Genomic DNA, 13,034 nt, shown 5'->3' with positions numbered 1-13,034 from the left:
TTTAATAATCATACATTAATAATATAAAATATTATATTAATTTATTTTTTTTTACTTATTTATTATAAGAGTTAATAATTTATTATGATACATCACCTGTTTCTTCCTCTTATAATTATATCACTTCAACAAAGTCTTAAGTTTGTGCATGTTTTATGTTCAAAAATGCATGTTTTGAAAATAAGGAGTCATTCTTTTTCTAAATTTCATAAATGAATTAAAATAACCATTTAATTAGCAAACACTTTAAAATTTAAATAAGCTACTCCTGTCTCTTCCACACACTTTACAATCATATTCATCTGTATCTTGTAGTTGTACACACAGCCTCCACCAACCGTATAAAATAAAAATAAAAATAAATAAATAAGGTTAGTAAGAGTTTAGCATCACTGAGGTCCAGCTAGTTCTTGTGGTGAAGCCGCGTGTATGGTGGAAGGCCCGTACCATAAGTGGTACATAGTAAAAGTACGTACATAGTATAGTAGTAGTAGTTGTCAAATGAAAGTTCCACATTGTTCTTGTCGGAAATCTATGTTGACTAACACCTATATTCTGCTCATCAATCAATATATTAATCACAATTCCATGACTATACATATTTTGTGTTTCCAATTATCGTCTTAAAGCTTACAATAATTTTATCTTTTTAAATATATAAAGAGTTTAATTTTCGAGCTCTTGTTTATATAAAAAAAATTGTTGAGAGAGGTCATACTTTTAAATAAATATTCTAAACATTTCGATAAGTTTTTAGTTAAGAGATATCTCGATTAAAATAATTTTTTATTTAGAATCACACCAATTCAATAAACAAAATGTTAATCCTCAACAATTACATTGTTTTTTATAGTATAATTGGTACAGATGGAAAAAGAATTTATACATGAATAAAATTTTCAACAAATAATAATAAATGGATATATTTGTATTTGATAATAAATGAATACATAGATAAATATTAAGGTATTTGTTCCATAGATACTCATTAAATATGGTCGTTATAAAAAAATTATTTAATTTTTTTTATTTAAATATATAACATGTGTTAAGTAAAAATATGATATTATTAAAAATTTCTTTTATTTAGATTTGTGATATTAGAATATTATAATTTTTTAACTCTTATTTTAGACTTATGAAATTGAATTATTGTAAGACTAAGTGAGTATCGTGCAGTTGAGTGGGTGCTTCAAACCAAGATCAAGAGGGTATTGTGGTGAGGGAGTTGTTGAAGTACAGAGTAATTGATAAGAAAATTCAGTAGAGATTTTTTATTGTTGTTGATGATCTAGCAAGGATGATGGTTATGTTAATGGAAATATCATTAGTTTGGATGAATATCATATATACTATATAATTAGAGTGAACCAATATAAATTCTTAGTGTGTAGTCTTCTCTTACCTTTCTTCTACATTGTGTTATTAGTTGTCATATATATTACATCTACATCATAAGGATTCTGATATATTTTGAGCATAATCATCAACATAATAACATTCTGGATGCTTAATAACCTCTTTAAGTGTTGAATAGACTTTTGAATAAAAATAGTCTCCTAAACTATATCTTTTGAATATAATAAATAATACAAAAGTCTTATAAATACTACACCTTATAACCAAAGTAATGTCTTTATAACATCAATTTTATGAAAAATATTTTTGATTAATTTATAAATAATGTTTTAAGCATAAACATAGGCTTGTCAGATATATATCTAAGATAGTTATAATCTTTAAAAGATGAGTTCATAAATAATAATATTATCATTCTGAGTAACTAAATCATTTATGTCTAAATCTTCTAAACATCAAGTCAACATGAGCGAAAGTTCAGAAGGGTATAAGTTTCAGAAAAGTAATTAAGTAACAATTTAATCCCTTCTTGTAATATTTTAACCACTTCATATATTAAGTTATACAATTATATTTCTCTTAAGAGATTGTGATCAATAAAAAAAAAAAATTTCGATCTTTATTTTACCTTTTAATTTCTCTAATAATAACTTAAAATATTTTCGGTAAAAGTAATATTAACTCTCTATTAAATTACCTCTAATTATTTTTTCTTTCTCAACCTTTATAACTTTAACTATCTAAAAAGTGTGCATTAATCGTTCATCTTTATTATTATTTTTTAAAAATATACGGAAGCGACTTTAATACGTTAGTTTATACAAAAGGGTGTTCATTTTCTTTTTTCATACGTACATGAAGTACTTCTTCTAAACCCTAAACAGTCTAACAACATTGTGGAGTCAATTTAGATTTCCCGTGCTAACAAAACGAGTGATTATTGATTTCCCTTATTTTAATCATTAGACACTAGTTATGGTATTGAAAATATAAACAAAATTCGATGAAGATAATTAGCTTATATAGTTGAAGTGGTAGAACCTTTTTTTCTTTTTTTCCGGCTTATGCGAAACTTAATTATTCACATAGTATCTCTTTGAATGCCATGTCGACCTAAATACCATTTTTTTTATGGTTATTTCTCAATTTGAGTTTTTCACCGACTTCTATATTAGATAGTTGTCATATATTTTTGTTTATTTTGAATCATGTTTATTTGTTGTGACTTTAGAACTTGTTTTTAAATTATTTAATTTAAGTAATTATAAATATTTATGATTTTTTTATCTTTCATTATTACATGAAATAAAAGTTACTTAATTGAGTAAATAATATAGTTAAATAAACAAAATATTATATAAATATCATATTTTAAAAAATAATTTGTAGTTATTTTTTTAGAACTTTTAATTACACCAATATATTTAAAATGATTTTATATTACTTATTAAAAAAAATTAATAGATATAATGCCTTATTAAATTCTGTATAAATAAATGACTTTTTATCTTCAAGAAATATTATTGAGCAATAAGAAATATATTGTCTTTTGTAACATATTTAGTTGATTTAATTAATATTGTATGTCATAAAATATTTGAAAGTGATCTTTAAAATTAACTGTCATTAGTTTAAATAATTTTTGGCTTGTTTAAAATTAAAAAAAAATAAAAGCTTTGATTTGATTACCAATTTTTTTTTATTGTTGTTGTTGATATTTTCAAATATTTATCATTTTTAATATCTAAACTTAATTTAGATTTCAGATTTTATTTTAGAGTTGTAATTTATAGTTAGGTTTTTGAATTCTTAATTAAAACTATATATATTAAATATTTTGGTTTATTTATTAATTTATTACTAATATATATTGTGTAACGACCTGCCTGACCGTCACACTATAGAACATCATCACACAGAAGTAGAATATGCATATAAAGGAATATATACATATATCCAGCCTGAGGCTCAACAAGTCAAAGTATATCTAATACTAATAAAATGATACGCCAAAGTAGCCTACACAAAATCAGCTCCAGCCCTCCTTTGTGGCACTGTTACTACTCTCCAGTCTTATCCCTGCTCTACTCCTATACACAGTATGATCGTTGCAGTCCAACCCACATGAAAACATGCAAGGGTAAACTATAGTAAAAATAATCAACACATATATATATAAGCAACCTTCAACTTAACAACACCATCATCATTCTCAACAGGTTCAACATACAACACATAACAACTCACAACTCAATCACAGCTTCACAACACAACAGCAAATATACAACTCATATTGACATCAATTAAACACATCAACAGTTTATGCGTCGTCACACATTTCAACTCGGAGATCTCCTACAACATGGGTGAGCAGTTTAAGTAGCTAGGTCTTACCGAACCGGCAGCAAAGAACCTTTTTGGGCTTGCTAGGTAAACAATAAATTTGGATGCCAATCCACAGCACAATAATGATTTCTCAGACTTTGCCACTTAAACAAGGAAGTATAGTACTATGTCAGGATAGAACAACTGGGTTTAGGCCTACCACGACATTAGCTAGCTCAACTAAGCCACCTATGAAATTAGCCTACCGACTATCCTCCAAATATTACAACCCTCCGATACTTAGTGATGGAAGGTGGCTTAGTTCCATGCACGCCCTTGATCTTGGTTCAACAAGGAGACTCCAAAATGGTGGAAGAATGGTGGTGATGTTGGCGGAAGCACAAAAGAGGATGGTTTGCTCAAGGTTGTTTCATCCAAGTGTAGGATGAAACCAATGTAGGGTTTTGCTCTCTTAGGGTGGAGATGGGAGGAGGTTAGCCAAAGGCAACCTAGAAACTAGGGAAGAGTGGGTGTTTAAGGTGGTGGTGGTCACGCTCAAGGGGAGGAAGGTGTTTGGTGGGGGTGTTGCTCCTTTTGGCTAGCTCACTTCACTAAGGTGGGTGAAGGCCAACCAAGGAAGGCCAAGCTCAACTCACTCATGGTGGTTTAGGGAGGAGGAGAAAGGAGGGGCCGTGGAGTTCCTAGAGACTATGGAAGAGAAGTTGAGGCAAAAATGCACACTCAAATTCAATATGATCCAAAGTATGTACAAGGTGATAGGCTAGGGTATAAATAGGAGTGCTAGCATCTAGGGTTTCATTTGGTGTTGCATTGGCCGAAATTCATCAAGCCAAATGCATACTAAATGAGATGCAAATTAACCCTAGATGCTACTTGGTGGCCAAGTTTGGCATCTAAGGGTTTAGGTTGGCTACAACAAGGTGCATGATAAGTCTATGCACCTTGGCCCTCCAATTGGGCCTAAGCCTACCTAACACCAAAAATGTCCAAACAATTCCACTAAGTGTGCGTCACCCTCCTAATGGACACGCCTAGCCCATTTTGAAATTAACCTAAGCATCTAAACACCCCAAAATACAAGGGCAAAATGGGAAATACAAAGAAATAAATCCTATGACTAAAATACCCCAAAATACAAGGGTAAAATTGGAATAAACCAAATAAATCCTACACTACTCAAAATTAGTCATAGCATTGGACCATGTGATGGGTTTCACATGAAGTACCATGGATGGTCCTCCATCATACCCTCCTTCTTGAGAAGGATTTGACCACAAATCTTCAAGTTCTTCCATTCCATTGATCCTTCAAAAGAAGTGAAACCACAATTAGGGGAGTAAAATATTAAAACTTAACTATGCAATCCTTAAGTACATAATTTGTTGAATGAAGGTGCTTAGGGCAAAAGGGAAGAGCCAAAGAGGCATCACCATTTAAAATTTATTGACCCATGCAATTCATTCACCAAATCATCTAACTTAGGATTGGGTGCCTTTTATTCAATGATGGCTTTTAAAAAGGTGCTCATCCTCCATTGCCATCTTTCTTTGGCACCAAAGAAAAGAGGATGGCACAAGGGTTAAGGTTCACTTGAACCTAGCCCTTTTTCTTCAAAGGAAAAATTCTTTTTATCTTTTCTTTTCTTTTTGTTTTTGTTTTTGCTTTTCTCTTCATCATCTTTCTTAGCCTTTAGTTTGAGTTGGTCCTCATTCACTTGAGAGGGTGATAGAGGACACCACACAAACTTCTTACCTAAGTGTTGGAAACTTATTTTATTGGTGAGGCCATTATGGATTATGTGCTTGTCAAATTGCCATGGCCTCCCAAGCAAGACATGACTAACCTCTAATGGCACTATGTCACACAAAACATTTTCTTTATAGTTGCCAATAGAGATTGGTATGCTTGCTTGTTGGTTGACTACAACACCTCTTTCCTCATTGATCCATTGCATTTTGTAAGGTTTAGGATGAGGTTTTGTAGTTAAGGCTAGCTTATCAACCAATCTAGTACTACAACAATTAGAAGTAGACCCACTATCGACAATGAGAGAACAAGTACTTTCTAAGACCTTGCATTTTGTTTGAAACAAGTTCTCTCGTTGTGATTGGTCAATTTCACTAGATTGATTGTTAAGGAGCCTTCTAACCAACAATAAGTCTCCTTCACAAGGTAAAATTTCTTCCTCGGAGTCTATGGCTTCTTCTTCACTAGAGGAAGATGAAGTAGCTTCATCAAGGCTACTATAGTGATCTTGGGCTTTTAAAACCATGGTTTTCTTTGTAGGACATTGAGAAGCAATATGTCCTCTTCCAAGACACTTAAAGCACTTGATTTCACTTGACTTAGACTCTTTGGAAGGTGCTTTAAAAGATGAATTTTCTTTTTCTTTTCCTTTTTCTTTTTCTTCTTTGGGATAAGGTAGGGAAGAGTGGCCCTCCTTCTTAAAACTCTTGGAATAAGAGGGAGTGGAGTCTTTTCGAAAAGGTTTTCTTGTAAGTTGATGCTCCACTCTTGAGCAAAGTTGAACAAGTTCATTCAAATCCCTATAAGGTAGAAGTTCAACTTTGTCTCTTATCTCAAGATTAAGACCACTTTGAAATCTAGAGATTGTGGTCCTCTCTTCCTCCCTAATCCCAGCCCTCATCATTAGCAACTCCATAGATTGCCTATATTCTTCCACACTAGAGGACCCTTGTTTCAATCTTTGAAGCTTATCCATAAGCTCTCGGTCATAGTATGGAGGAATATGCCTCCTTCTTAAGGCACTACGGAGCTCATTCCAATATTGGATTGGGGGCTCATGATTTATTCTCCTTTCTTTTTCTAAGGAGGTCCACCAATACATAGCATGCCCTTGGAAGCTAAGGGTTGCTAAAGAAACCTTCCTATCTTCACTTATTCCATGGCAAGAGAAAAGTTGCTCAACTTTCATTTCCCAATCTAAATAATTTTCAACATTATCCTTGCCATGAAATGGGGGAAGATTGATGTTAGGTTCCCTATTGGAGGACTCCCTATTTCTATGATGTCTTGGGGGCCTTTGATAGTAATCATCATTGTGATGACTACTAAAGAAGATATCACTTGGAGGTTGGGTATGATGCCCTTCCTCCTCATGAGCACTTGCATACATGTGCCCCTTTCCTCTTGAGGGTTGAGGAGAAGTGACTTTTGGTCTTGAACCACTAGCCTCTCCTCCCACAACTAATCTTTCAAGTAATCTTTTTATTTCCTCATTGTTTCTTTCTTGCTCTTTTTCTTTTCTTCTAATTTCTTCCTCTCTTTTTATATTTTCTTCCTCTTTTCTTCTTAGGTAATCTTTCAATTGCCTAAGCTCATCCCTAACACTAGACCTAGTACTATGAGAATTATGACCATGTACACTAGAATGCTCACTCATCTTTGATCAAAAGGTTTTCACAAAATTTTCACAAAGAGTTAAAAAGGGTTTCACAAAGATTGAGTGATAAAAAGGTTTTCACAAAAAGTTTTGAAGGTGCAAGATAAGTAGAAAAGGCCTAAGTATACAAATTGAACCTTCAAGGGGAGGTGGACTACAAAGAATCACTTAATAACCAAGCCCTTTTCAAGTAAAAATTACTAAGCCCTTTTTACCTTTCTTACAAAAACAATTTTGACACTACCAAGTGTGTGTGTGCACGCACCCCTAGTAGGCAAAAGAATTAAGCCTTCTAAACGTTTTGGAAGCAAAAGTAAAAATCCTAGACAATTATACTAGTAAAGCTATAAAGCTTGCTATGGAAAGCAATTTAGAACATACACTAGTCGAGGTCCTAGTGAAGGTTTTCAAATCACCTTCTCTACACGCTCTAAAACCCAAGTTGAAGAGGTTTAAAATGGCCAAAATTACAAACCAAATGGAAGAAATGAATGGCCTAAAACAAAGAGGCCGAAAGCAAGTAAAACAAGGTAAACAAGAAATTAAGTCTTCAACTCCTCCTCTTGTGGTTCCTTCACAATGAGCAAACGTATTAGCACCTCTCCAAAGTGTTTACTCTCCTTTGGTTTAGTGAAAACCCTTCCAAAGGCTAGGTTGGGTTTTGGTTCACTCCTCCACTCAATCCACCAAAGGATTGCTACTTTGCTAGATAGGTACTTCACCTACAATCAATGAAAACCAACCAAGAGCAAGAGTTCCAAAAAGATAAAACTGAAAAGGCACAATTAGGAAAGCTAAACTCAAAGAGAATTTATGGAGACAAACAAAAGAGGCCAAAAGAAAGACAAGCAAAAATTAAGACTCAATCAATAAAGGATAGCACTCAAAAGAATAAACCTAGAATGGCACTAGAATGGGTTTGTGTTTAAGTTTCACTTGCTTAAGTCTTTTAATGTTTTCGGTCCAGCCAAGGTATAAGTCCCAAAAATATGTCCAAATTGTCAAATGTCCAACTCCAAATGCAAAGGGAATGGTCCAAGTCCACAAGTCTAGCAACAAGTCATTTTTGTCCAATATTTTTTTTTTGTTCTTGTTCTTTTTTTGGTCACGGCAATTGGCTTTTAAAATGTCTTTGGGTCCAATTTTTTTTAAATTTTCAGCCCAATTTGTTGCTTAGGTTTTGCACTTGTGGTGGCACAAAAATTAGGTCAAATTCTTAGGAGAAGGAGACAAAGACAAGTGGCTTTTTCTTAGAGGTTTATAGGGAATATTTTTGAGTGGAAATGGTTTTGTACTATTAGGTCAAGTTGTTTAGCACAAAAAGTCCAGCACACCTCTTATATATTTTTTTTAAGGGTTCTTGGCAAACAAGAAATCAACTTAAACAAGTGAAAATGCAAGGGTAAGGTGGGCGGTTTTTAGCATGTGCAAGAAAGTTCACACATGGAAAATCATGGCAACATATAGAACATGCTAGAAGCTAATAGCATGCATGAATGACCTAGATAATATTCTATATGGCACGCCCACTTAAGATGTATGCATCATGGTATTTTTCATGTTTTCATGCAAGGTGTTTGGGCACATACAAGGATATAATGGAAGACAAAATATAGGAGGTAAAAATGACAAAACTATAGGTAGATTCCAAAAACAAAATGCATGAACATGTGATACTCAACCTAACATGGAATATGACAACCCTAAAAACAAGGAAACCTAAAGCATCAAGGAAGGTTCAAGGAAGCAAAATATGAACCAAAACACAAAGAAAATATTCGGTCACTAGGAGAAGGAGAAGAAATGACCGAATCAAAAGAGAGAACTAAAAAGACTCAAAGAAAGACAAGGAAAGGAAACGTTTACCCTTGAAGAACCTGGCTCTGATACCACTTGATGGAAGGTGGCTTAGTTCCATGCACGCCCTTGATCTTGGTTCAACAAGGAGACTCCAAAATGGTGGAAGAATGGTGGTGATGTTGGCGGAAGCACAAAAGAGGATGGTTTGCTCAAGGTTGTTTCATCCAAGTGTAGGATGAAACCAATGTAGGGTTTTGCTCTCTTAGGGTGGAGATGGGAGGAGGTTAGCCAAAGGCAACCTAGAAACTAGGGAAGAGTGGGTGTTTAAGGTGGTGGTGGTCACGCTCAAGGGGAGGAAGGTGTTTGGTGGGGGTGTTGCTCCTTTTGGCTAGCTCACTTCACTAAGGTGGGTGAAGGCCAACCAAGGAAGGCCAAGCTCAACTCACTCATGGTGGTTTAGGGAGGAGGAGAAAGGAGGGGCCGTGGAGTTCCTAGAGACTATGGAAGAGAAGTTGAGGCAAAAATGCACACTCAAATTCAATATGATCCAAAGTATGTACAAGGTGATAGGCTAGGGTATAAATAGGAGTGCTAGCATCTAGGGTTTCATTTGGTGTTGCATTGGCCGAAATTCATCAAGCCAAATGCATACTAAATGAGATGCAAATTAACCCTAGATGCTACTTGGTGGCCAAGTTTGGCATCTAAGGGTTTAGGTTGGCTACAACAAGGTGCATGATAAGTCTATGCACCTTGGCCCTCCAATTGGGCCTAAGCCTACCTAACACCAAAAATGTCCAAACAATTCCACTAAGTGTGCGTCACCCTCCTAATGGACACGCCTAGCCCATTTTGAAATTAACCTAAGCATCTAAACACCCCAAAATACAAGGGCAAAATGGGAAATACAAAGAAATAAATCCTATGACTAAAATACCCCAAAATACAAGGGTAAAATTGGAATAAACCAAATAAATCCTACACTACTCAAAATTAGTCATAGCATTGGACCATGTGATGGGTTTCACATGAAGTACCATGGATGGTCCTCCATCACTTAGTTAGGAACTAAGTTCCCGACTTCAATTCGTACTTTAATCAAATTGGTCACTTGTAATCGGTATAGCTCGACCTGGCCCCTATACCGTGGTCGCTTTATACACGTGTGCCTCGACCTTGCCCACACATAGGACCAACTAAGTCCTAGAGGAGAACAGCACAACGTCCACTCCAAGGGACAACTTCCCAAGGAGGGTTTTCAACAAATTGGGCTCTCTAAGCACCACAGTTATCTCAATCCACACAATGGGATGGGCAACTTCGAAAATATCTCCCCTAGTCCTAGTGATCAACAACTCATCATCACAACTTAATCAACTTACAACTTCTCAACAGTGTTTAACAACATGTTTTTGCAACAAAGCAACTTATCCAAATGATATATACAATATTTCTTTACAAATACACAACTACATCTTCTCATCATATCACAATATTCAACATTTTTTTTAACAATTTATCATATATAACAACATGAATAATTTAAACACCCAAAACAACTATCAACTTATCCAAATCACTCCCTGTGAAATGGCAATCTTCACATAAAACAGTGTATCAGGAGTTATACTACTCCTATCGTACCCTTCCTTATCCCATATGAAAGATAAGAAGATTTCCTACAACTCTTATTAAGACAAAAAGTCCTAATTCCATCATCTATTTTGTCAAAACTTACAAAATCCGCAACAGCTATAACTAATACTGACAACTTGACCCCTGTTCACTAAAATAGTAATATCTGGAGTTCTAGAACTCCTTTTTGGGTGATTCTGGTGCCATTGGAAAGCTAACATCAAAGGCTACAACTTTCATGAAGACCCTAAGACCAAATTTGGTCATCTAGCCCCACCTCTGCAGCGCTCAACCCAGCGCTTTTGCTGCAACTCTTTGCCGGTTCATTTCCTTTCCACGACCATGGCTGTGAATCCACGGCCATGGCTGCAAGCTTCTGCCACTCCAATTTTTTTCCACAGCTATGGCTGCAAAATCACAACCATGGCTGCAAGTCTCTGCCATCACGTTTTTCCTTCTCACGGCTATGGCTGTGAATCCACGGCTATAATTGTGGGTTCCTGCAAGTGCATTTTTTTACTCCATGGCTATAGATGTGAATCAATGGCTATAGCTATGGGTTTCTGAACTTCTAAAACTCCATGGATTTCACCTTCGTTTTCACTCAAATCCTCCATGAACCTGCAATTCCTGGAGACCTAAACCATGCAACAACTCAAATGCACCACTACCAACCCAAAAATATCAAGAATCACAACCTGCATGCACCAAGATTCAAAAGATCATCAAGAACAATCACATGGTTTCAGCTTTACCATATGCAACCAACCCAGCTCAATTAATCAACCCCCAAATCACATCCTAGATGAAGATTCAACTACATGCAAGCCAAAATGTATGACAAACTCGAGTTCTAGCTTCCCTTACCTCGGAGAAGAAGAATTCGAGCTTCGGGAAAGAAGAAGACAAGTTTTCACACGACTCCGGGTTCTTTCCCAAACTTGAAGCTCTCTAGCACCAAAACTCAGTTTCTCCTCAGCTCAATCTTCAAAGAATAGGAAAGAGAGGAGAAAAGGATTTAGCCTAGCCAAGAAGATGAAATGAAGAGTAGAGAAAGAACGGAGTCGGGGCTTACATGTTGACATTATTGAATTCTGTTTAAATATTTTTAAAAAAATTTAAAAATATTAGGCTAAATTTTATTTTTGGTCTTCTATTTCTATTTTTGTTGATATGTAATTTTGGTATCTCTATTTTAAAATAGAGACATTTAATTTTCCTACTTTTAAAAAAATATATGAAATTTTGGTCTTACTATCAATTTAAAATGTTCGTTCATAATTAAATTTTGATATTATCTGATTATTTGTTATCACTTAAGTGATGTGACATATAAGAATAAAAATTAAAAAATAACACATAAAAGATCTTCATTTATATATATATAGGGAGCATATCAAGTGAGAGAGAATTTATTATGAGAGATGAGAGGGTTAAAATATAACCCTTAGATTGATCAAGTGAGAGAAAATTTGAGGTTTAATCAAGTGAGAGAAAATTAATCTAAGGGTTATATTTTAACCTTCTCATCTCTCATAATAAATTCTCTCTCACTTGATATACTCCCTATATATATATATATATATATATATATATATATATATATATATATATATATATGAGTGATTGATAATTATTTTATTAATAAAAATTATATTTCTATATTTTTTATTTCTAAATGTTATGTTACTAAATATCACATTAAGTATGAGTAAATGTTAAAACTTAACAATTAATCGATGTCAATTTGACAAGAGAACTGAAATCCTGTATTTTTAAAATTAAAGAAATTAAATGTTTCTATTTTATAATAGAAAGAACGAAATTACATATTGATAAAAATAAAAGGATTAAAAGTACAATTTAGTCAAAATATTATTAAATAATAATATATAATTTTAGATAATTTATTTTAACAATCTTTTGACACTCCTTGTAATGGAGATGGACTTGTAGCTAGAGGTGGCAAAATGGGCTACTTGACCCATTGTGGGATAACTTAATGCAGACTATAAACCATGACAGGTTGGGCCAAAATGACTCAGATTGAATTCAATTTTTTAAATTGATGTTTAAGTTTGGCTAGTTTTTATTTTTTTTTCTTCCAAAATTTAAAGTTGACAATTATTGTGATGATTATATAATTTTATTAACATGTTTTTATTGTCGAAAATTATTATATATTATAAAGCAATATTATCTATCATTTTATAAAATTATGTAACAACTACATATGCACAAGAGAGCTTGATCTATTTCATCTAACTAAGAACTTTTATACTTATTCAAAATTTGATAGCTAATATTAAAAATGAGTTATAATACATAGTGATTATTAGAATCACTACAACATTTGTTATCTATGGCAACAATAAAAAAACGTTGTTGAAAGCCAAAAAATCGTTCCTAAAAGTTTAGGGAACGGTTTGGCAACGGTTTTTCAAGCGTGGATTTTTCAACCGTTGCCTATTTCAATATGCAACGGTTTTTT

At 33.7% G+C, this 13,034-nt stretch overlaps 1 protein-coding gene across 1 annotated transcript in view; it reads left to right on the top strand.

The window, feature by feature from the left end:
- Window positions 1–13,034, top strand: part of LOC109811626 (putative homogentisate phytyltransferase 2, chloroplastic) — a 74,039-nt gene that overhangs the window by 12,972 nt on the left and 48,033 nt on the right. The gene's annotated exons all lie outside the window — the stretch shown is intronic.

Source organism: Cajanus cajan, chromosome 7 (genome assembly GCF_000230855.2).
Source record: "Cajanus cajan strain Asha chromosome 7, NIPB_CcT2T_4, whole genome shotgun sequence".
Classification (NCBI taxonomy): Eukaryota; Viridiplantae; Streptophyta; class Magnoliopsida; order Fabales; family Fabaceae; genus Cajanus; species Cajanus cajan.
Note: the sequence above shows the minus strand (reverse complement) of the source record. Positions and strands in the feature narration are given on the sequence as shown.